A 22,894-nucleotide genomic window follows, 5' to 3' on the forward strand; every position below is an offset into this window, starting at 1 on the left:
TCATGGCTCGCAAAGACAGGGAGGTAAACTTGATTTTAATTTGAATTTTAATTAACTCTGTGTGTGTAAGTATCACAGCAGTTGTTACTTCAATGAAAGCGATTAATTCGTGGAATGATGGCACTACTTCCGGATAGTGATGACTTACTGTATTCTGATAATTTCTCGATTTCTTATGCGCATTTATAGATAAACACAATGCCCCAATCCAGTCGTTTGTTTACGAGAGCGAAGGAACGGACTGTGTGTTTGTTTGAAAGTTTTTTTTTTTTTTGCACGTACGAGCACGCGAGAGTGAAGGAACGGTCTGTGTGGTTGTTGTTTCTGGCACTCAGTTTGAAATTTAGTTTTTTTTGTATGTACGGCCACGCACGTACGGCCACACACGTACGGCCACGCACATATGGGCACACACGTACGGTCACGCACGTACGGCCACACACATACGGGCACGCGAGAGCGAAGAAACGGCCTGTGTGTTTGTTTCTGGCAAGCGGTTTTAAAGTATATATATATATATATATATATATATTGCACGTACGGCCACGTACGTACGGGCACGCATGTACGGGCACGTGAGAGCAAAGGAACGGCCTGTGTGTTTGTTGTTTCTGGCACGCGGTTTGAAAGTTTTTTTTTGGGGGGGGGGTTGCACGTACGGCCACGCACCTACTGGCATGCACTAGTAATTATAATAACAACTAGAAGAGCACTCAGTGGAGCACATACCTCTGCCAGGCTGAACAGTTTATGTTTTGTATCCCACTGATAGGCTGGACCTTGATCTGCTGAACTGAACCAAAATTGAATCGGCTTCTTCTCGTCATCGAAACAACTCATCCACCAAGTTTAGTCCGGATCCATCCACAACTTTTTGAGATATCGTGTTATATATTGTTTGGGTTTTTTTTTGTCCTATCTCTCAATGATGAAGAATCAGTTAAAAAAATTTTTTTATCGAATCGGGATCTTCACCAAAATCGAATGAGTTCACCCTCGTCATACACCCAACCTCTCCACCAAATATAATCTGGATCTGTCCACAACTTTTTGAGATATCCTGCACACAACCAGACAAATAGACAGACAGGGGTGAAAACAGAACCTCCATCCACCTTTGGTCAGCGGGTGGAGGTAACGACAATAATATAAACTAGAAGGAGACTCGGTAGAGCACATACCTCTGCCACGCAATGCCTGATCCGCAACAACATATCGGGCCCGATACATTTTTGAAATATCATGCTAAATATCCTTTTTGGCCCCATCTCTCAGTGGTGAAGAATTACTTTAGGAATTAAATAATTATCGTGTCCGGATTCGGATCTTCACCAAAATTGAATCAATTCTTCCTCGTCAAACACCCAAACCTGTCCAAGTTTTTTTTTTTTTAAATCCGAATCCGTCCCCAACTTTTTGAGATATCCTGCACACAAACAAACAAACAAACAAACAAACAGAAAGTCGTGAAAACATAACCTTCTTCACCTTTGGTGGTGGAGGTAAAAATGATGAGAGTAATATAAAATAATAACCCCAGGAAGACCTTTCGGTTCCAGTTGAGCCAGAAAATTAATTTTATTTGATTAGTCATGGATCCAAGGTTTTGGGGGAAAAGAGCACAGGTGGGGAAGGTGTGTGGAGGTTCACTTGCTTAAAAAAATTGTTGAAAAATACTGCACGGTCATGACCTTGTTCAAAGCGATAAACATTTGAATGTATGGCCATAATTCCTGGAGTGGTTAACTATAATAATTGTTTAAGTGAAAACGTTGTTGTGCAATAATCTTTTCCTGAAAATAACGAGGCCATCGAGTATGGGGTTCAACCGGGACCTCCGCCTCAGGTTAATATCTTAAATACTGACCGAAGAGGAAGATAAAGGTCAGAACCTCCCAAAAGGAGGTAAATTGTTTTGTTTCTAGTCCCCTCCAAATGACGGGGTTATAAAACAGGCCCAAAACATCTCAACTGGGTGATAACAGTCATGTTCAAAAGGGAAAGAGCTCGGCACTAATAGGAATGTGAAAGAAGTGTTTGCGCCCCCCCGGGCCGCTAACGGTTCATCGACAATGACGCACAGACAAGGCCACGGGAGGACAAGCCTCCGTCCCATACTCCCGACAATGGGTCAGGGTGGGATGAGGTCGGAAGGAACACACAGAGAGAGAATAAAATAAAAAAGAGGGAAGAAATCAGCAATTCGTAAACGTTGCACCGTTGCCTCCCACATTGTTTTGGGAGCACCTTCTGCGTTTGTGACGTCATCGTTGATTGAATCGGTATTTCCCGCCAAATGCCTCCTACATTCGGAATTCAGGCGAAAGTTAGCCCTTCGCCAGAACTTGGCACAATGTTCATTAAGCCGTGCCCAATTCATGACACTAGAAAGGTTTTCAAAAGTATTTCCACTTTTCCAATTTAGTTTGGATGAAATGTTTAAAACCCTTCATTTGACCCCTGGGACTGTATCCTAGGTAACCATTGTACGTGCTGTGTTATTATGACCGATATGCTTCGATCACCTCAATTATTCCCCACCTTGTTGTGGAGTCGGCCAGGGAATGTTGTTTTGCCTTGGTCTTTCACCAACCGACTGGCCAAGCCTGACGTTCGATTGAAGCTGGAACAAATTTACAACTTGTTTGGAGTGCCAGCGATAGCTTGCCTAATCTTTGAACAAGACACACGTGGGATCTTTAGCGTCCACCAACTAATGTCGGCAGACGGGACATCCTGAGAGATGGTGTACTTTGTGATGCAACCAAGCTTCCTATGAAGCAGTTTACGAAGCTGCCTACAATCTAACAGTTTATGTAGTTGGGTCAACAATCAAACTCAGACTGAGGATGGTTCAAATGTGAGGGCGCTATCTCTGTACCATCCTGTCACAATGAGTGTTTTTTGTTTTTAGCTAAAGGGAATTCCTTAATGATCGATTTTTTATTGATTATTTAAATATTATTTAATCTCCAGTTGGATGGCGAATAGGCAGTGGCAAATCCAGGGGGGTTTCCTGGTAGTCCGGAACCCCCCCCCCCCAACAAAAAAATATTTACCATTACAGTGGCAAACCCAGGGGTTCCCTGCTCACCCAGAACTCCTTCTAGAATATCATATAGGCACTACCATCACTCAGGTCGGTCTCACTAGGCATGATATTTAAGATTGAAACTTGAAGTTTATTCAATTCAAGCTATTTTATTTTTAGTTATGCATTTAATTATATTAAAATTAATTAACTTTTATATCTTTTTGCACAGTACATGCATATCAAAGAATATGTGAATGCGCATTTATTTGAAAGCTGCAATAAAGTTTTCATAACATTCAAATGACTTAGATTTTTTTGTTATTTGGAAACCCCCCCCCCAACCCAATTCCTGGATTTGCCCCTGATAGGGACATTCTAAGTTGACGTCACTTTGTTTGAGTCACCTGGATGTTCATTGAAAAAAATAAATCGAGGGGTTGGTTAACTCATTGATTGGTTCATATTATAGCTCTTCCATCCGTTCTTGAGTTAAACTGGAGGAAAAAGGATGCACATAATGGTTATAATGCTTGCGAGGTAGATGGCGAAACAGACGAGAGAGATTGTGATTAAGTGTTGAAGATCCCATGCATTAGTTGGTGGACGATAAATATCCCGTGGTATCCTTAACAAAGAATAGGGGAGCTGTCTCCGGCACTTTCAATAAATACCAAATTCCTGCCCTAACCAGCAGAGGGCTCTGCATCAGCTGCACCCTCTGTCAATGATGCTCCTCGCGTCCTTGTTCTGCATATTAAAGAAGAATAAGACTATAAAAAAGTACATTAAACAATGACAGTAAAAAATAGATATGTGTGATCACAAAACGATCACCAAGCGGAAGACCGCCTCCCTCCCTCCCCCCCCCCTGATTTCCCAATGAGGGCCATATTCTTTTCGGACCCCCATATAACCTTGACATTCAACATTTAGAGGTAAAGTGTAAATATATACGAATAAATGTGTGTGTGTGTGTGTGTGTGTGTGTGTGTGTGTGTGTGTGTGTGTGTGTGTGTGTGTGTGTGTGTGTGTGTGTGTGTGTGTGTGTGTGTGTGTGTGTGTGTGTGTGTGTGTGTGTGTCAGTGCGTCTCCTTCATAACTCCAAAACTATAAAACCGAGCAGTCTGAAACTTTACATGCATACTAAGAAAACCCCAAGGAATTGCAAGAATTAAAATTGGGTGTTCGGGTGAATTAAAACACCCCCTTTTGAAGATAATTAACTGCATTATGTAATTGTGTCCTTCATCAGGTGATCCTTGGCCACCTCACTCTCTGGGGTCTTGAGGCGTATCCCAGGTAACCTCACTGGGGTCTGAAGCCGCCATGTTTTTTGGCCTGCTCAACCATGCCTTGACTTGCAACAGGTGATTTCTTAACGATAAAGTATTTTTTTCCCCACTTTCCTCACTCATATTGTCGAATGCCTGTTCATCATAGCTACGAATAGCTGGGTACGTTGCGATGCTTATAAGTGCCCAGAGACGTCGGTGTTCGTTGCTTTGTCTCATTTCCGCACATGCGATCACCACGAGTATCTCTTAAACTAAGGAGAATTACAAAATTTAAGCTCCAGAATGGAACTTACAAACAGTTGCGACTCCTAGAAAAGTGTTAATTTGTCCTATCCGAACATATGTGACATTTCGGGTGTCTCCAGGAGGTGTATGTTGAATATGACGGTCGGTGATTGCCAATCAGGTGCCAAGGGAGCCGTTTCTTATCAACCGTTTTGTTGGAGTGCTTAAGCCAGTGCTCTACAATATTCATACTGTCACTGAATACTGTATATAGATCGACTTGAACAAAGTTCAGGGCGACTCTCCTGTGTTGGCCTCGTGTTGTTCTGCGATGTAACAGGCGGTGGCTGCCTCGCTGAAAATGTGAAATTTTATTTTCCACGACGTTTCCCATTTTTGTTCTTCCGTGATACGACCCATCACTATGGCATAGATAAATACAAATAAAAATTAAACGTTTCACTTTTAAAAGTTTCTACAAACGTTTCGTGCATCGTGTGGTAAAGCCACTTGGCACGTTCTTCAACTTTCAATTGTGATACCGTGGTTCTACACTGGAGGTAGGAAGGCAAAATAAATTATATCATCACAATGAGAACTTTTTTTTTCATTTCTGAAGTAAGGAATCGCCACATCACGGGAGGAAAGCCGAGAGGTATGCATGCTCACTCTGTGTAGCCTGGATTGGAATCCAAACCCAGCTCTAAACTGTCATCCCGGTGTTTCACATGCCGGGTGATTCATCACTGTGTGTGTTGTCCCTCCAATGGACGATAAACTGGGAGTTACATTTGCCGGAATCCCTCACTCCTCTCCCTCCCAACCCTCCCCCCTTTCTACCACCCCTATCCCCCTTTCCGCTCCGACTCTGACCTCTCTCTCTCTCTCTCTCTCTCTCTCTCTCTCTCTCTCTCTCTCTCTCTCTCTCTCTCTCTCTCTCTCTCTCTCTCTCTCTCTCACTCTGACCCTCCCCTCCCCCCTCTCTCTGCCAACCCTCCCCCTGGTCCCCAACCTTTCACCCCTATTGAGCGGATTGTACAATGTACGAATCAGATTCAGAGCCTACCAGTGTGGTGCGAAGGTCACTCGTTGTACGATGGTGTTGGTTTTCAATGCTCCTGTCCCAGGTGTCAAAGTGTGCGTGCATGCGTGCGTGTTCGTGCGTGCGTCGTTGATTGGTATCTACATATGTGGGTTTCAGAATGTGGAATGGAGTCCTCCCAGGGTGGGCTCAAAGCATCCACCTTCATTTTGGTAAGGGGTCTTGATTCATGGACCAAGCTGTGAAGTTTTCTGTTCTCAAAGTGCCGAGGGCTCTCTTCAGGATCATCCCTGAGCCCCGGACAGCTTCCAACTGTAGATTGTTTGTAATAATATTCTCAGGGATGGTTTTTAACTCACCTGTAAAGTAATTCCGGGGAGCTTATGGGATGGCACGGTCATGACCCATCCAGAACTGCAGGGTCTACCGGAGTGCTCAGTTCCTCAATACTGACCACAGGCTTGTTGTGGCAACTATAAAGCTGCACATTAAATCCTGGAGAATGGTACCATCCCAGCCTTGGCTGGATGTTGGCAAGCTCAGGGATGAGAGAGTAGCTGAGGAGTTTGCGAACAGGCTGAGTGGACACTTGGGGGGTCTGGGTGCTTTGGGGGGTCCTGAGGAGTTGTGGAGTGCCTTCAAGACCACTGTCCTTGATGTTGCCGGTGGATGTCTTGGAACTCACCGCAGGGCAAAGAAGAATTTTGTCTCTCAAGGGACACTGGATACCATTGACCAGAGTAGCAGGGCCAGGCTGAATGGCAGAGCTGAGCTGTTCAGGGAGCTGAGGCGTAAAACTGTACGTGCACTGAAGGTGGACAAGGAGGCCTATGTGCGAGGAATCTGTGAGGGGTTAGAGCATCACCTGTGTACAGGTGATTCTGGTCCCGCTTACAGGGGAATTCGCGCATTGCGTTCATCCAAGCCCATCCCTCGGAGCACTGCAGTTCGAGCAGAGAGTGGTAGGCTCTTGACAGAGGAGTCTGAAGTGAAGGCCCGCTGGGCCGGTTACTTTGAGCGGTTGTACCAGGCTGATCCCCCAGCTGTCGAGTTGGACGACAAGGGTGTTACAATCCCTGTTGCTAACCCTCAAATCAACTGTGGTCCACCTTCGCTTGTGGAAACACGGGCTGCGGTGAACCGGTTGAAACCGGGCAAAGCTCCAGGGATCTGTGACATCCATGCTGAACTTCTCAAGGCTGGTGGAAATGCTGCACTCTTGTCGTTGCATGCAGTTTTGTGCTCTGCCTGGAACACAGGCATCATCCCAACTGATTGGAAGAGGGGCCTTGTTGTACCTCTCTGGAAAGGGAAGGGTGATCGCCAAGACTGCAAGAACTACCGAGGGGTGACTCTGCTCTCAGTGCTGGGCAAGGTCTTTCCTCAGATAATTCTTGATAAGGTTCGCCACCATCTGCTTGAGCACCAGCGTCCAGAGCAGTCAGGCTTTACACCAAAGAGGTCAACGATTGACCGTATCCTTGCTCTTCGTGTCCTCACCGAACGTAGACGAGAGTTTCAGCAGGGGCTGCTTACAGCCGATGTTGATCTCTGTAAAGCGTTCGATTCAGTGAATCGGGATGTCCTCTGGAGGATTCTTGGTCTTCGTGGGGTGCCACCAAAACTGATCGATCTGATGTCTGAACTCTACTCTGGTACTGAGAGTGCTGTGAAGTGTGGTGGTACCATCTCTGACTTATTTCCAGTTGTTACTGGAGTTCGTCAGGGGTGTGTACTGGCCCCCACACTTTTCAGCACTTGTATGGACTGGATTTTAGGGAGGATGTCGGAGAGATCAAGTTGCGGTGCATCGTTTGGCAATGTCAAGATCTCGGACCTTGATTTTGCAGATGATGCAGATGATTTGTTTGCCGCGCTACTCCTACAGTTCTGAGCTGATTATATTCAGACTTGCTACATAAGATCAGCCTGACCCCAATTAGTGGAAATTGTGTTTTTTTTTAATCTTTGCCGGTGGTCTTGGAGTGCGGTGAGGGGATGAAAATTCTCTCAATAAATGTGCATCGTGTAGCGCGGCCTTCAGGTGGGAGAGGGTATTTCAAGTCCCGACCCTTTACAGTACAGTACTGGATAGTATTCCTGTCCCGACGTTTTCCAGTGCAGTGAGATGTTTTGAATTATAAGCAGTAGGTATATTTTTGCTTCATGCAAGTTACCCGGGCTATTTATTTTTTGCATATCCAGAGGTGTCAGTTGCCTATACACCGCCCAAATATAGGCACGCATCAGAAGAACGTGTTGCATGCTTGGAACAAGATCACCCATTGGGCGGGTACTCTGCTGGTAATGTAAATTAATCGTAAATGTGCCTTGCTCTAGTCTCGGCTATCTAATGACTGCAATTACATTCTGATCAGCCAAATCTTGATCGAGTTATGTTGAAAAATGTTAAAATGTCTATAATTAGATGATGACCTTAAAATTAGTCACAGTCAAAAAAATGTCGCCCCCCCCACCCCCTATAAGTTTTATTCACATTATTGATGGAAAATTCATTTCTAAAAGTCCCAGCCGGCTCTGAGATATGGCTCGGAAATGAATAAAGTTTGAAAAAATGTTGTGTGTTGATAGTGCAAGAAGAAAAACCCAGGGGCAATACTCCTGGATGCTCACCTGGTATCAGCTGTATAAGATAGTCAGAAAACCACTGGTCGGTGTGGATGACCAACAAAATATGGAACGGAAAATAAAGTAAATACGTATGGATTTTTTTTTTTAATGCGGTGAACAAACTTTGGTACATACACAATGATGAACGTTGTGGTAAAGTTTCATCAAAATCGAATGCGTAATTTCAGAGAAGAAGTTGCAAGTATTTGTGGACGGACAGACGGACGGACAATGTGCCGTCCCATAAGCTCCCCAGAACTATGTTCCAGGTGAGCAAAAATAAAATATAATTCGAAAAGGTGGTTTAGTTCTTCTGGGGGGTCGAAGAAACTCTGTGGTACTTCAACATATTGGGGGTACCAATTAATTACAGAAACAAACCCGACAACAGAAATATGCCTTCCCCAATATTATAGGGGGAGGCTTATGTGCATATGTATATATGTATATATATATATATATATATATATGTATATATATATATATATATATATGTATATATATATATATATATATATATGTATATATTGTTGTGGTTGACGAAATTCGCACACCACCATTCAGGTCCCTTAGGTGAGATATCTTGGTAAGTATATGTGTAGTTAGGCCCAAACCCGTTGTCTAGAGGGAATAAATGTCATTCATGCGTGCTGCGACTCTTCAGGATAGCTGTTTTTCTTTTACTATCTTTATTTTGGACCAACCGCCATTATTACCACCACCAACCACGTCTCAACAGTCATCACAACATCAACCACCCACCACAACGCCGCTTCACCACAACAGCCACGACCTTTACCGTCACACCTCGCAACCGTCGCATCGCCACCGTTCTTGCGCCGCTTGTGGGTACCGGTATTGGACTCGTGCAGGGCGCGCGCCGAACAGCGTGTACAAAACCACGGACTTTCCGCAGAAAAACGGATCAAAAACGACTCACGCCCACTTTTGTTCCGTCCAATCGGTGAGCGAGGGGCGATTTGGCCCCGCCTCCAGGGCGTTGGAGGGCGGTCGCTATATGCAAATTCATGGATCAAAAAGTATTCACGCCCACTTTTTCTCGGGCCAATGGGGAGCGAGGTGAAAGGTCGAAGGCAGGGGGTCAAAGGCGAAGCCACGGGGCTTATATAAGCGACCGCGGTCGTCGTGTGCGTTGGAGTTGAGTGCAGTTGGGAAGTTCGCAGGAGGAAGAGTTCGGAGTTGGAGTCGGAGCGAAGAGGACGGAGCTGTGGAGAGGCGGCGGCGGCGAAGGCAGACGAGGGGGTGCTCGCGTCGGTGCCGGGAGCTGCACACCAGGGAGGCCGACGGCGCGACCTGGTCGAGGTGGAGACGCTCGTCGCGGGACCCGAGACAGAGTAAAAATCCTCCTTTCCCCGAGCATCAGCAACCCCCTCCTGTTTCCCCCCGCGCTGAGATAGTGCGACCAAGGGGGCCCCCTTCCCATCCCCTACCAGGCACTGTCCGCGAGGCCCGCGGAGTTGAGGCACCACCGCCGCTCCGCGTCTCATCACCAGACGGGTAGGCCCGACACGGTCTCGGCCCCAGGCCCGCCTACCCCCTCATCCTGGAGGGTGGTTCTCTTTTCTTTTGCTTTGGGAATGTGTGTTGTCGGCGCCGTCTGTGAAGTAAAATTGTATAAGTGTTGCCGTGTGCTCGCGTAATCGGTATTAGATCTGCATTGTCGCATTTGCTTTTTGTCTTCTTTTCTATGTGCTTTTGGTGGAATTGTATATGTGTGCTTTCCGTTCATCGCGAATAAATGTGCTTTATGTTGAACTGCTTTCCCGCTTCGCTTCGTCATTTCTCTCATTGAATCCTCATCTTGCTTCACGTAAAGGGTTGGTAGTGGGCTGAATACGCCCGATAATTAATCGAACCGTCGAGGCCGACGATAACACCGCTCGGTTATCCCGATAGTACGGAACGGGTCGCTTAAGTGGCCCGTGTCCGAAGTCGACCTGCGGCGAGGTGCGATCGCCCGGTCTACCCTCCGTGTGGGTACTTAGGTAGGTCGAATTTGGCGAGCAACCCTATCCCACGCGGGGGCCGATTGGCTCGATCGCGGTGAGACCGAAAGGTCCACCCGTGACTGGTTCCCGGCGTTAGTCCGAGAGGGTCACGACTGGATTGTCCGTCCGGTGGGCGACGTGCCGCGATTCGAATTACGTGGCCGTCAGCACGCCGGCGGGCGCGAATCCGTAACACTGGTGTCAGGTCGTGCGATACAAATCCATCGCCCTCCTCGCGGCACTGGTATCGGAGAACAGGAAAACGGGCTCTCCTGTCTCCAGCTAAATTCACGGGAATCGGTCCAGGGGTGAGAGAAGCGACCCCCGATTCCCTCCAAATTACGAGCGAGCGAAATTAACCCTTCACGAGAAGCAAGATGGCGTCTCAAGGCGAGCGGGAGCCGGGGGTATTAGAAATGTATATGTGTAGTAATGTAGAATCCATGGTCCAGGATGAAATCCCCGTGCAGGAAATGTTGGTTGTACAGGAAAACGAACTCGCCCAACTGAACCCAGAGCCCGAAATGGGTGCGGCAGCGGCCGCGGTGTATGACACCTCCCCTCCCCCGCTCCACCAAAACCCTTCCCCGACCCCTGCCGAAACGGCTCACCCAAGCGCACCCGACATGGCCCAGCTATTCACCATGCTGGCACAAATGAATGCGGAAATGACAGCGAAGATGAATGCGAACATGAACAAGCAAATGGACGAAGTAAAAACGAGGATGGATGCGAATACACAACAAATAAATGCGGATATGAAGGACGAAATGAAAGGCATGAACGAAAGGATGGATACAAATACAAATGAAATGAAAAATTAAATGAACAAGCAAATAAACGGAATGGAAGCAAACATGAAGGAAGAAATTAAAGAGCTACGGGGTGAGACGCAGAACATGGGCCGATGCCTGCAGGCGGGCATGAAGGCCGTTAGCAGGGAGCTTAAAATGGCGACTCCACGTGTAGGAACGAACGAGCTGGAAGGGGGTGCAACGGCTGTCGGGCCCGCGGTGGAGGCGGGAAAGGAAAAAGTAATTCGGGAGACAAGAGACGAGGTGAAAGTAATTGCGAGGGAGAGAAAGGAACAATTAATACGGAAAGCAAGGATGAGGTACGCGGAGATCGTGAAAGAGCAAGGAGTGAAAAACAGGGAAGGACGGGAGCGACTTAAAGAGAAAGCAAGGTTGACCTACATAAAGATAAGGGAAAGACACCAGAAAGAAGCGGAGACTAATAGACAGGAGGGGACAACAGAAACTTGTAAATGTATAGAGACACGGGAGACAGAAAAAATAGAGGAGAGACTGCATGAATTGGACAAGGTTAGAGACGAACACACACACACAGAGGTGGTGGAGGACGATGAGGTTGAGCTGGCGGACAGTGCAGGGACCCGGTGCGAGCAGCGGGATAGCCTCCTCCAGGAACGAGGGGAGGGAGTATGCCCCCTTGAGGCGAGTCACGACCAGGTGAGTTCGGTCGTGTCGAGCGAGGTCGAGGGGAGGAGTGCTGCGAACGGGTGCACGGAAAGCTTGGGTGGTATAGAGGCCCCGGAGACCCTTGTGGGGACACGAATCCCCAGTGTGGTTGTCCCTGTGTGTGTGGTGCAAGGTGTGAGTGCGTCCCCGTGTGTGGAAGCGACCCCGTGTGAGTGGTGTGGTGGCGATGGTGCCAGAGTGTGTGCTTCCCAGCATGCCGTGTGTGGATGAGGCACCGTGTGTGAGTGACCCCGCGTGTATGAGTGGGGCACGGTGTGTGGATGAGGCACCGCGGGTGAGTGCCCCCGCATGCGTGAGTGAACGGCCGTGTGCAAGGTCGCTGTGTGCAAGGGAGACCGTGTGTGTGAGAGAGCGGTATGTGAGGGAGATGTCGGTTGGCATGCGGGAGCACGCAGCCGCGTCTCCCGGTGTGAATGTGATGGAATGGAGTGTTAGCGTCGTAACACGCAGGTGTGCGTGGGTCGAATGGCGACGACGGCGACATGAGAGGAAAGAAAGCCGAGTAGCGGCTGTAGCTGTTTCGGGGACCGTGCCGGGTTCACCCAGCAGTGAGCACGCGGTCCGTGCTGTGCAACGCACGAGGCCACCACGTGCTCGCTTGCGAGAGTGAAGTCCCGGTCCGGAAACGCACGCGGTGGATTTGCCGATCCCGCGGACGGACAAAGTTTAGGCAGGATTACGGATTTGGACCGGACGGGTTCTCCACGCGATCGTGTGTGTTAAGCTCCAACGGGCAAAGCACATGTGTTCGCGTGGGGAACCCCTCGAGACGTGGGGCTTGTGTTTTTTTTTATGCGCACGGTGACGTCATGGCTGCACGCGGGGTTGGAATCCGGCAGGAGGGGTATCCCTGCCGGATGGTACCATCCAGGGAGGGACGAGGTACACGTGCAGCTGCATGACGTCACGGGCAGGTGCAAAGTGCGCGAGTTGCCGCGCTGGTGCTGCGCATGAAAAAAAAACAAAAAAAAACAGTAAGCCTCACTTTCGGGTGCACAGGATTCCTGGGCAAGGGGTGGAAGACCCCCTTTCCGGGGCACAGGATGGAAACTAGTTAGGGGGAAGGGTTAGCTTAGCTAGACCGACTCCATGGGGCAGGGGTAAGTCCTCATGGAGTCCGTGGAATGGATTAGTTAGAGGGATTGTAGCCAGATTTAGGTTGGGAAATTGATTAATGGGATTATTTGGAGACCGTGACAGACTTGTGAATGTGTAGTGGGGACGTAGCTTAGCTACGTAGTGTTAAAAGGAACGTGCTGTAGTTTAAGGGACGACGTGGGAGCACGAGTTAGTTAGGGGAGGTAGTTAGAAGGATGGCAGAGTTCAGCGGTGTGTGTGTTGAAGAGTTGTGAGGTGAGTACATGTTGAGTGAGTGAGGCCAGCGGGTTTGTGTGTATGGAGCGAATGGGGAATGCATGGTGCGATGAGTGATTGGGGGGAGGAGTGACTCCCGCCCAAGGGACCCCGGGGTCAGTGTAGAGTGAGTTAGCTGGGTTAGTCAAATTGAAATATGGAGGTCGTTTTGCTGTTGGTGGGAATGTAGGCTCGAAACCCATTTGGAGGGGTGCAGGAGCCCTGTTGACGGGCTTGGGAGCGTGGCTGCGAAAGGTGAGTATCGCTGAGTGGGTACCCCGGGCACCAGGCTAGTCGGCCGTGGTAGGCCAAGGGCCCATGGGGGGCCGGGATAGCGTAGTGGGCACGGGTGCGCCTGCTTGGTGCGGGGGCCCGGGGCGCCATTAGCCGCGTGGGCAGTGTTGTGGGCAAGGGTGACCCTCGGAAAGGGGCCCGGGAAGCCAGCCTGCCACGTGTGCGTTTCAGGGGAGGTGCCATGGGGGGCACTCCCCGGTGTTAGGGAGCTGGTAGGCTCGGAGGCAGTGTAGTGCCCGGGGTTGCCATAGCGGGAGAATCGGCAGAGGGTCGTGCCTGCCAAAGGGAGTCACGTGTCCCAGCCATGAGACCGTGTGAGGGCACGGAGAGAAAATTGGGGGGCGAGGCCCGAAATTGTGAGGACACCAACACAGGCGACGGGAATCTGGGTTGTTAGAACCAATAGTTTAAGCGAGAGGCGCTTGTTGAAAGCCCCGGGGTAGTTTAACAGTTAAATGGTTAGGGTAGATTAGGAGATGTACCCCTCCGCACCATCCATCCCCTCGCTGTCGTTGTGGGCCGCTGGACCCACTTGGTGTTAAGATCGCCTAACTCTGGGGAGGCCATTCTGAGGCTTCGTTGGGCCTCGACACAGGACGTTAGCTCTCCCTTATTCCCCTCCGGGAAGGGAACGTAGGGGTTGGGAGTAGGCTAGGTGAGAGGATAGGTTAGCCGAACAAGGACGATAAAGGGGGTTAGGGGACGATTTATAGTGGGGAAGTAAAAATAAAAACAACAAAAAAATAAGTTGGGGCTAAATTGGGGTTTGACAAATTAAGGGAGTGGGTATGTACAGTGACAGGCAAAGGCGATAGGTGGGAGGGAGACAGGTAGGTAGGTCCGAGCCCGCCTTCCAAGCGGCCAGCACCACCGCACTCCCTCCACCGACCTCCACGGAACGGCAAAGGCTGGCCAACTTCATCGGCAGCTGTTGTTTTGCTGCGAGGCCTGTGCCGGCTGGATCGTCTGCAGCTGCTGTGCTGCAAGGCCTGTGCCAGCTGGATCGTCTGCAGCTGCTGTGCTGCAAGGCCTGTGCCGGCCACTTCATCTGCTGGCTGTTTTTCTGCAAGGCCTGTGCCGGCCAGTTCATCTGCCGGCTGTGTTTGCCTGCAGCGGCCTTCTTCTGCGGGCTGTGTTTGCCTGCTGCCTTTGCCATGCCATGCCCACTGCCCACGTTCACCAGCCCCGTTCAATTTTTGCTTTGCCCCCCTGTTCATTTCCATGTGCGCCAGGATCCGCAAGGCAACAGTTTGCAAGCTGCGAGAACTGCCCTGTTGGCAGCTACAACACGGGCCTGCAGTGGCGGCCCGTGCACCGTGTTTGTGTTCATCCATCCATTCGTTGTGTTCATTGTGTGTGCCACTTGAGCTGGCACGGAGACTGCGTTGTGCAGCCCATGCACCGTTGTGGTTCACTGCGTTCAGTTCAAAAGGGAAGGCCTTGGACTGCGTGTGAGCAGCCAGCCACGTTCCCTGGCACCTGCATTGTTTTGAGCCAGAGACTGCATGCGAGCAGCCTGGCTCCCTGCTAACTGCTTTTCTTTTGCAGAGTTCATTGATCCTGGGCCATGGTTTAGTGTAAAATTTGTAAGTTAAGGTTAAGATGTACTGTAAATATGAGTGCGCCCCCGGCATGTCTGTCCTAGCGCCGGCAATTTTATTTAAGTCGTCCGTGTGAGTGAGTTTGTTTAGGTAGTTACGCAGCCCTCAGGTTATTTATTTTGGGGATACGAATACCATGAATGTTGCACTCAGGGATCCGTAGGTAAAATGTACTAGGGGAAAACTACACATGATGGCACACGAAAATTTGACGACTCGGGACGAGTCTGTAAAAAGGGGAGGGGGTAGTGTTGTGGTTGACGAAATTCGCACACCACCATTCAGGTCCCTTAGGTGAGATATCTCGGTAAGTATATGTGTAGTTAGGCCCAAACCCGTTGTCTAGAGGGAATAAATGTCATTCATGCGTGCTGCGACTCTTCAGGATAGCCGTTTTTCTTTTACTATCTTTATTTTGGACCAACCGCCATTATTACCACCACCAACCACGTCTCAACAGTCATCACAACATCAACCACCCACCACAACGCCGCTTCACCACAACAGCCACGACCTTTACCGTCACACCTCGCAACCGTCGCATCGCCACCGTTCTTGCGCCGCTTGTGGGTACCGGTATTGGACTCGTGCAGGGCGCGCGCCGAACAGCGTGTACAAAACCACGGACTTTCCGCAGAAAAACGGATCAAAAATGACTCACGCCCACTTTTGTTCCGTCCAATCGGTGAGCGAGGGGCGATTTGGCCCCGCCTCCAGGGCGTTGGAGGGCGGTCGCTATATGCAAATTCATGGATCAAAAAGCATTCACGCCCACTTTTTCTCGGGCCAATGGGGAGCGAGGTGAAAGGTCGAAGGCAGGGGGTCAAAGGCGAAGCCACGGGGCTTATATAAGCGACCGCGGTCGTTGTGTGCGTTGGAGTTGAGTGCAGTTGGGAAGTTCGCAGAAGGAAGAGTTCGGAGTTGGAGTCGGAGCGAAGAGGACGGAGCTGTGGAGAGGCGGCGGCGGCGAAGGCAGACGAGGGGGTGCTCGCGTCGGTGCCGGGAGCTGCACACCAGGGAGGCCGACGGCGCGACCTGGTCGAGGTGGAGACGCTCGTCGCGGGACCCGAGACAGAGTAAAAATCCTCCTTTCCCCGAGCATCAGCAACCCCCTCCTGTTTCCCCCCGCGCTGAGATAGTGCGACCAACGGGGCCCCCTTCCCCTCCCCTACCAGGCACTGTCCGCGAGGCCCGCGGAGTTGAGGCACCACCGCCGCTCCGCGTCTCATCACCAGACGGGTAGGCCCGACACGGTCTCGGCCCCAGGCCCGCCTACCCCCTCATCCTGGAGGGTGGTTCTCTTTTCTTTTGCTTTGGGAATGTGTGTTGTCGGCGCCGTCTGTGAAGTAAAATTGTATAAGTGTTGCCGTGTGCTCGCGTAATCGGTATTAGATCTGCATTGTCGCATTTGCTTTTTGTCTTCTTTTCTATGTGCTTTTGGTGGAATTGTATATGTGTGCTTTCCGTTCATCGCGAATAGATGTGCTTTATGTTGAATTGCTTTCCCGCTTCGCTTCGTCATTTCTCTCATTGAATCCTCATCTTGCTTCACGTAAAGGGTTGGTAGTGGGCTGAATACGCCCGATAATTAATCGAACCGTCGAGGCCGACGATAACACCGCTCGGTTATCCCGATAGTACGGAACGGGTCGCTTAAGTGGCCCGTGTCCGAAGTCGACCTGCGGCGAGGTGCGATCGCCCGGTCTACCCTCCGTGTGGGTACTTAGGTGGGTCGAATTTGGCGAGCAACCCTATCCCACGCGGGGGCCGATTGGCTCGATCGCGGTGAGACCGAAAGGTCCACCCGTGACTGGTTCCCGGCGTTAGTCCGAGAGGGTCACGACTGGATTGTCCGTCCGGTGGGCGACGTGCCGCGATTCGAGTTACGTGGCCGTCAGCACGCCGGCGGGCGCGAATCCGTAACAATATATATATATATAAAGCTGTTATATATATATATATATAATATATATATATATATATATATATATATATACATATATATATATATATATATATATATATATATATTGGATTTGATATAAAATCTGGAAATAAACAAGATCGGATGGGATAGGCTCGTAATCCCACACTTTATTGCAAAATGTTTCGTACCAACAATTCAAGGGTGATTTAAAGAGAATTCATTGAGCAATAAAGGAAGCTGTTGGATGGTTTTCCAAACTTGATCTCAGATTTGAATTTATTGCCATCCACCATTGTCGTCAAAAGAAGAATTATGACAATATTAATGAAGTGTGCACAGAATATGATTTCAGGTCGAGGTGTGACCCAAGCACAAGCACAGTTAAAAACAACAATATTGCTGTAATTGATGATTGTGTGTACTTCTGAGATACAGGTATGGAAAATAATTTTTAGCTCACCTGGAACGTAGTTCCGGGGAGCGTATGGAATGGCACGTCGTCCGTCCGTCTGTCCACAAATACTTGCAACTTCTTCTCTAAAACTGCACTTACGATTTCGATGAAACTTTATCACAACGTTCATCACCGTGTATGTACCAAAGTTTGTTCATGGCATTTAAAAAAATCGGGCCTTAATGGGGTCTACAGGGATTTCCCCCCCCCCCCCCCCGAAAGAGGTATTTGTTTTCTTTTCAGAAATGACACATGTAATTCCCATTAAACTTGACCACAACCTTCATCACCCATGTTGAACCAAATTTTGTTCACAACATTAAAAAAAATCGGCATCGAAGGAGGTGTTAGGGAGGTTGCTCCCTCAAATATGTATTTGCTTTCTTCCCGGAAACTACAAACACAATTCCAATGAAACTTGACGACAACCTTCATCACCCATAATTTACTAAAGTTTATTCATGACATGAAAATAAATTGGGGAGTGAGGGGGTCCACAGAGTGAGTTTACAGGGGGGTTGTCCCACCGAAAGAGGTATTTGCTTTCTTCTCAGAAATGACACACACAATTTTGATGAAACTTGATCACAACTTTTATCACCAGTGATGTACAAAAGTTTGTTCACACCATTAACGAAATCGGGGTGTAAGGAGTTCTGGGGTGGGTGGGGTTGCCCCGGTGGGGTTGCCCCCCAAAAGAGGTATTTGCTCACTTCTCAGAAACTACAAGCACAATTCCAATGAAACTTGACTACAACCTTCATCACCTGTGATAAGCCCGGTGTTGGCTTAGTGGTTAGGGTGGTGGCTTGGGATCCTAGGGTCCTGAGTTCAAGCCATGATAACTGCTGAATTAACACCAGGAGGTTGACTCAGCCTGTCATTCTTCCGAGGTCGGTGAAATGAGTACCAGTGTACTAGTAATAGGGGCACTGCATCAGCGGCATATCCGCGCCCCGAACCAATGAAGCAACCAGCAGCCAAAAGGCTGCACACGAAGGGAAGGGATCACCCGTGATGTCCCAGAGGTTGTTCAGGGTATTAAAAAGAAAAATCGGAGTCTATGAGGGGTGGGGGTGAACCCAGATAAAAAAAATATATAATTCTTGCTGCCAGACCATGTGTCTGATCAAGTTGAAATTACATATATATATATATATATATATATATATATATATATATATATATATATATATATATATATATATATATATATATTTCTTCTTCTTCTTCTTTCGGCTGCTCCCATTAGGGGTCACCACAGCGGATCATCCATATGATCCGCATAGAGATTTGGCACATGTTTTACGCCGGATGCCCTTCCTGACGCAACCCTGGTCGCCTCTTACGACACAGGGATATGGTACACCTATTTTAACCGGGGTATACACCGGCCCAGTATACTGGTACTCATTTCGCCGACCTCGGAAGGATGACAGGCTGAGTCAACCTCCTGGTGTATTAATTCAGTGGCCCAACGGGGCTTGAACTCAGGACCTTTTGGATCCCAAGCCGCTGCCCTAACCACTGCGCCAACACCAGGCTCATACATATATACACTCATACACCAGGCCAACACCAGGCCAACACCAGGCCAACACCAGGCTCAACACAACACCATACATATATACATATATATATATATATATATATGTATATATGTATATATGTATATATGTATATATGTATATATGTATATATATATGTATATATATATATATATATATATATATATATATATATATATATGTATATATATATATATATATATATATATATATATATATATATATATATATATATATATAAACAGTAGACTCGGTGTAAGTCGGCAGCGTGTAACTCGTCACTTCGCCTAAGTCGGCAGCATCAAAAAGTCCCGAATTTATCTCATGTTAAATCCCTTTGAATAAAGGGTCATCCCTCTGTAAGTCGTCATCTCTAAGTCGTCACTTCGTCTAAGTCGTCAGATGTTGTCCATTCCCACGTAATGGAAACTCAAGTAAATTACCACTCCGAACTCGTCACACGGAACTGCTGCCTCATGAGAAGCCCGATTTCATGGAATCGTGATGCTCACTCATTGGTGTACACCGTCAGTGATAGGCTATTTATAACTGCGTACACACGTTGATCGCACTGCAGGCAGGACAATGGCGACTAAGCGTAAGCTTACAACTAAAACCTACCAAGAAAAATACGATATTATCCAGTTTTGCGAGGCAAATCCACTGATGAAGAAAACAGACACAGCTGAGAAGTTGGACATCAAACGGCAGACATTGAACGATATCTTGAAGAATAAGGGCAAGATATTTGGACAAGTGGAGAAGATCGTGAGGCCGGTGGGAAGTGTAAAATGCGTGAAATGTGTGTCCTTTGAAGATGTCGATGACGCGCTCATCATCTGGTTACGGCAAATGTCGGCTCAGCCAAATATTCTCTTTCGGCCGATGCGGCCAAATATTCGGCCGATACTGTCTTTCGGTGGAGGATTGCTCAGCCAACATCATGGAATACAATGACCGGTTTGAATCCTTTCTCATGCACCAGATGCCCAAGAGTTTGAGGCAGTCAAACATAATGGATTACTTCGCGAAGAAGTAAAGGATCGATCGAGCTTAGTGTTGAAGTCCAATCATGGTTTTATATTGGCTTGTTTTGTACATTACCGCACTCACTTACACATAGGCATTGAGTGGTAATCATCACCACGATGACTGGGTGTCATGTAATTTGTCACCATACCATCACCGATGGTATACGAGTTGTCTTACAGAGTTGTTCATTATCTTTACTTTTGATAAACTGATTCATGAATTCCATCTTTGCTTGATCACTTTCCAACTCACCAACTCACCCCCACCTATGCCCCGAGGATTGTGTTTTCCTTTTGGTACAATAGCCGGCTCTCACACAGATGTGTCCAGGCCACGTGCGACTTCATCCTTCACCCCACAGTCATCATGAATGTTCACATACGCGTAAGTCGTCACATTTCTAAGTCGTCACTTTTTTCTCGGTCCCGATGGTGACGACTTACGCCTTGTCTACTGTATATGTATATGTATATATATATATATATATATATATATATATATATATATATATATATATATATATATATATATATTCCCTCTCAATACGAGATCATAAATGTGAAGTTTCACGTCGATTGATTAAGCGGTTTCAGAGAAAACATTATTTAATATTTTTCTTCAAAACAATATGGCTGCCAAACCATGTGATCGATTAATTATTCCTTGAAGCTGAACACCCACGGCTTGGGGAACATTTGTGTGAAGTTTCCTGAATAGTTTATATTTTGTATGCCACTGATAGGTCGGATATGATTCCTGACCTTAACCAAAATCGAATCGGCTTGTCCTTGTCACCGAACAAACTCTTCCACCTCGTTTTGTCAGAACTCATCCACAAGTTTTCGAGATAACATGCCATACATAATTTTTGGCCTGTTTTGGGATACAGAGAGTAAAGCTGCCCTGCTGGGATGCAAAGAGGAAAGTTGCAGTGCTGGGATGCAGAGAGGAAAGCTGGTGTGCTGGATTGCAGAGAGGAAAGCTGGTGTGCTGGGATGCAGAGAGGAAAGCTGGTATCCTGGGATGCAAAGAGGAAAGCTGGTGTGCTGGATTTAAGAGGGGAAAGCTGGTGTGTGGGATGCAGAGAGGAAAGCTGGTATGCTGGAATGCAAAGAGGAAAGCTGCTGTGCTGGGATGCAGAGAGGAAAGCTGGTGTGCTGGATTGCAGAGAGGAAAGCTGGTGTGCTGGGATGCAAAGAGGAAAGCTGGTGTGCTGGGATGCAGAGAGGAAAGCTGGTGTGCTGGGATGCAGAGAGGAAAGCTGGTGTGCTGGATTGCAGAGAGGAAAGCTGGTGTGCTGGGATGCAAAGAGGAAAGCTGCCATGCTGGATTGCAGAGAGGAAAGCTGGTGTGCTGGGATGCAAAGAGGAAAGCTGGTGTGCTGGGATGCAAAGAGGAAAGCTGGTGTGCTGGATTGCAGAGAGGAAAGCTGGTGTGCTGGGATGCAAAGAGGAAAGCTGCCGTGCTGGATTGCAGAGAGGAAAGCTGGTGTGCTGGGATACAAAGAGGAAAGCTGCAGTGCTGGGATGCAGAGAGGAAAGCTGGTGTGCTGGATTGCAGAGAGGAAAGCTGGTGTGCTGGGATGCAAAGAGGAAAGCTGGTGTGCTGGGATGCAAAGAGGAAAGCTGCAGTGCTGGGATGCAGAGAGCAAAGCTGCAGTGCTGGGATGCAGAGAGCAAAGCTGCAGTGCTGGGATGCAGAGAGCAAAGCTGCAGTGCTGGCATGCAGAGAGGAAAGCTGGTGTGCTGGCATGCAGAGAGGAAAGCAGGTGTGCTGGGATGCAAAGAGGAAAGCTGCAGTGCTGGGATGCAGAGAGAAAAGCTGGTGTGCTGGATTGCAGAGAGGAAAGCTGGTGTGCTGGGATGCAAAGAGGAAAGCTGGTGTGCTGGGATGCAGAGAGGAAAGCTGGTGTGCTGGGATGCAAAGAGGAAAGCTGCTGTGCTGGGATGCAAAGAGGAAAGCTGCAGTGCTGGGATGCAGAGAGCAATGCTGCAGTGCTGGGATCCAGAGAGGAAAGCTGGTGTGCTGGATTGCAGAGAGGAAAGCTGGTTTGCTGGGATGCAAACAGGAAAGCTGCAGTGCTGGCATGCAGAGAGGAAAGCTGGTGTGCTGGATTGCAGAGAGGAAAGCTGGTGTGCTGGGATGCAAAGAGGAAAGCTGGTGTGCTGGGATGCAGAGAGGAAAGCTGGTGTGCTGGATTGCAGAGAGCAAAGCTGGTGTGCTGGGATGCAAAGAGGAAAGCTGGTGTGCTGGGATGCAAAGAGGAAAGCTGCTGTGCTGGAATGCAAAGAGGAAAGCTGCTGTGCTGGGATGCAGAGAGGAAAGCTGGTGTGCTGGATTGCAGAGAGGAAAGCTGCAGTGCTGGGATGCAGAGAGGAAAGCTGGTGTGCTGGGATGCAAAGAGGAAAGCTGCAGTGCTGGCATGCAGAGAGGAAAGCTGCTGTGCTGGGATGCAGAGAGGAAAGCTGGTGTGCTGGATTGCAGAGAGGAAAGCTGCAGTGCTGGATTGCAGAGAGGAAAGCTGGTGTGCTGGGATGCAAAGAGGAAAGCTGCAGTGCTGGCATGCAGAGAGGAAAGCTGGATTGCAGAGTGGAAAGCTGGTGTGCTGGGATGCAAAGAGGAAAGCTGCAGTGCTGGGATGCAGAGAGGAAAGCTGGTGTGCTGGATTGCAGAGAGGAAAGCTGGTGTGCTGGGATGCAAAGAGGAAAGCTGCCGTGCTGGGATGCAGAGAGTAAAGCTGCAGTGCTGGGATGCAGAGAGGAAAGCTGGTGTGCTGGATTGCAGAGAGGAAAGCTGGTGTGCTGGGATGCAAAGAGGAAAGCTGCCGTGCTGGATTGCAGAGAGGAAAGCTGGTGTGCTGGGATGCAAAGAGGAAAGCTGGTGTGCTGGGATGCAAAGAGGAAAGCTGGTGTGCTGGGATGCAAAGA

The 22,894-nt window shown here is 48.6% G+C and overlaps 1 long non-coding RNA gene across 1 annotated transcript in view; it reads left to right on the forward strand.

Annotated features, from left to right (window-relative positions):
* The window catches only part of LOC147032564 (uncharacterized), a 56,006-nt gene that overhangs the window by 4,747 nt on the left and 28,365 nt on the right, over positions 1-22,894 (forward strand). The window contains exon 2 of the long non-coding RNA XR_015055234.1: positions 4,287-4,401. This is a non-coding gene — a long non-coding RNA (uncharacterized LOC147032564). The remainder of the gene's footprint in view (positions 1-4,286; positions 4,402-22,894) is intronic.

The sequence above is a fragment of the Eptatretus burgeri genome, chromosome 2, assembly GCF_056783735.1.
Source record: "Eptatretus burgeri isolate ZD-2024b chromosome 2, Ebu_testis_v1, whole genome shotgun sequence".
In the NCBI taxonomy this organism is placed as follows: Eukaryota; Metazoa; Chordata; class Myxini; order Myxiniformes; family Myxinidae; genus Eptatretus; species Eptatretus burgeri.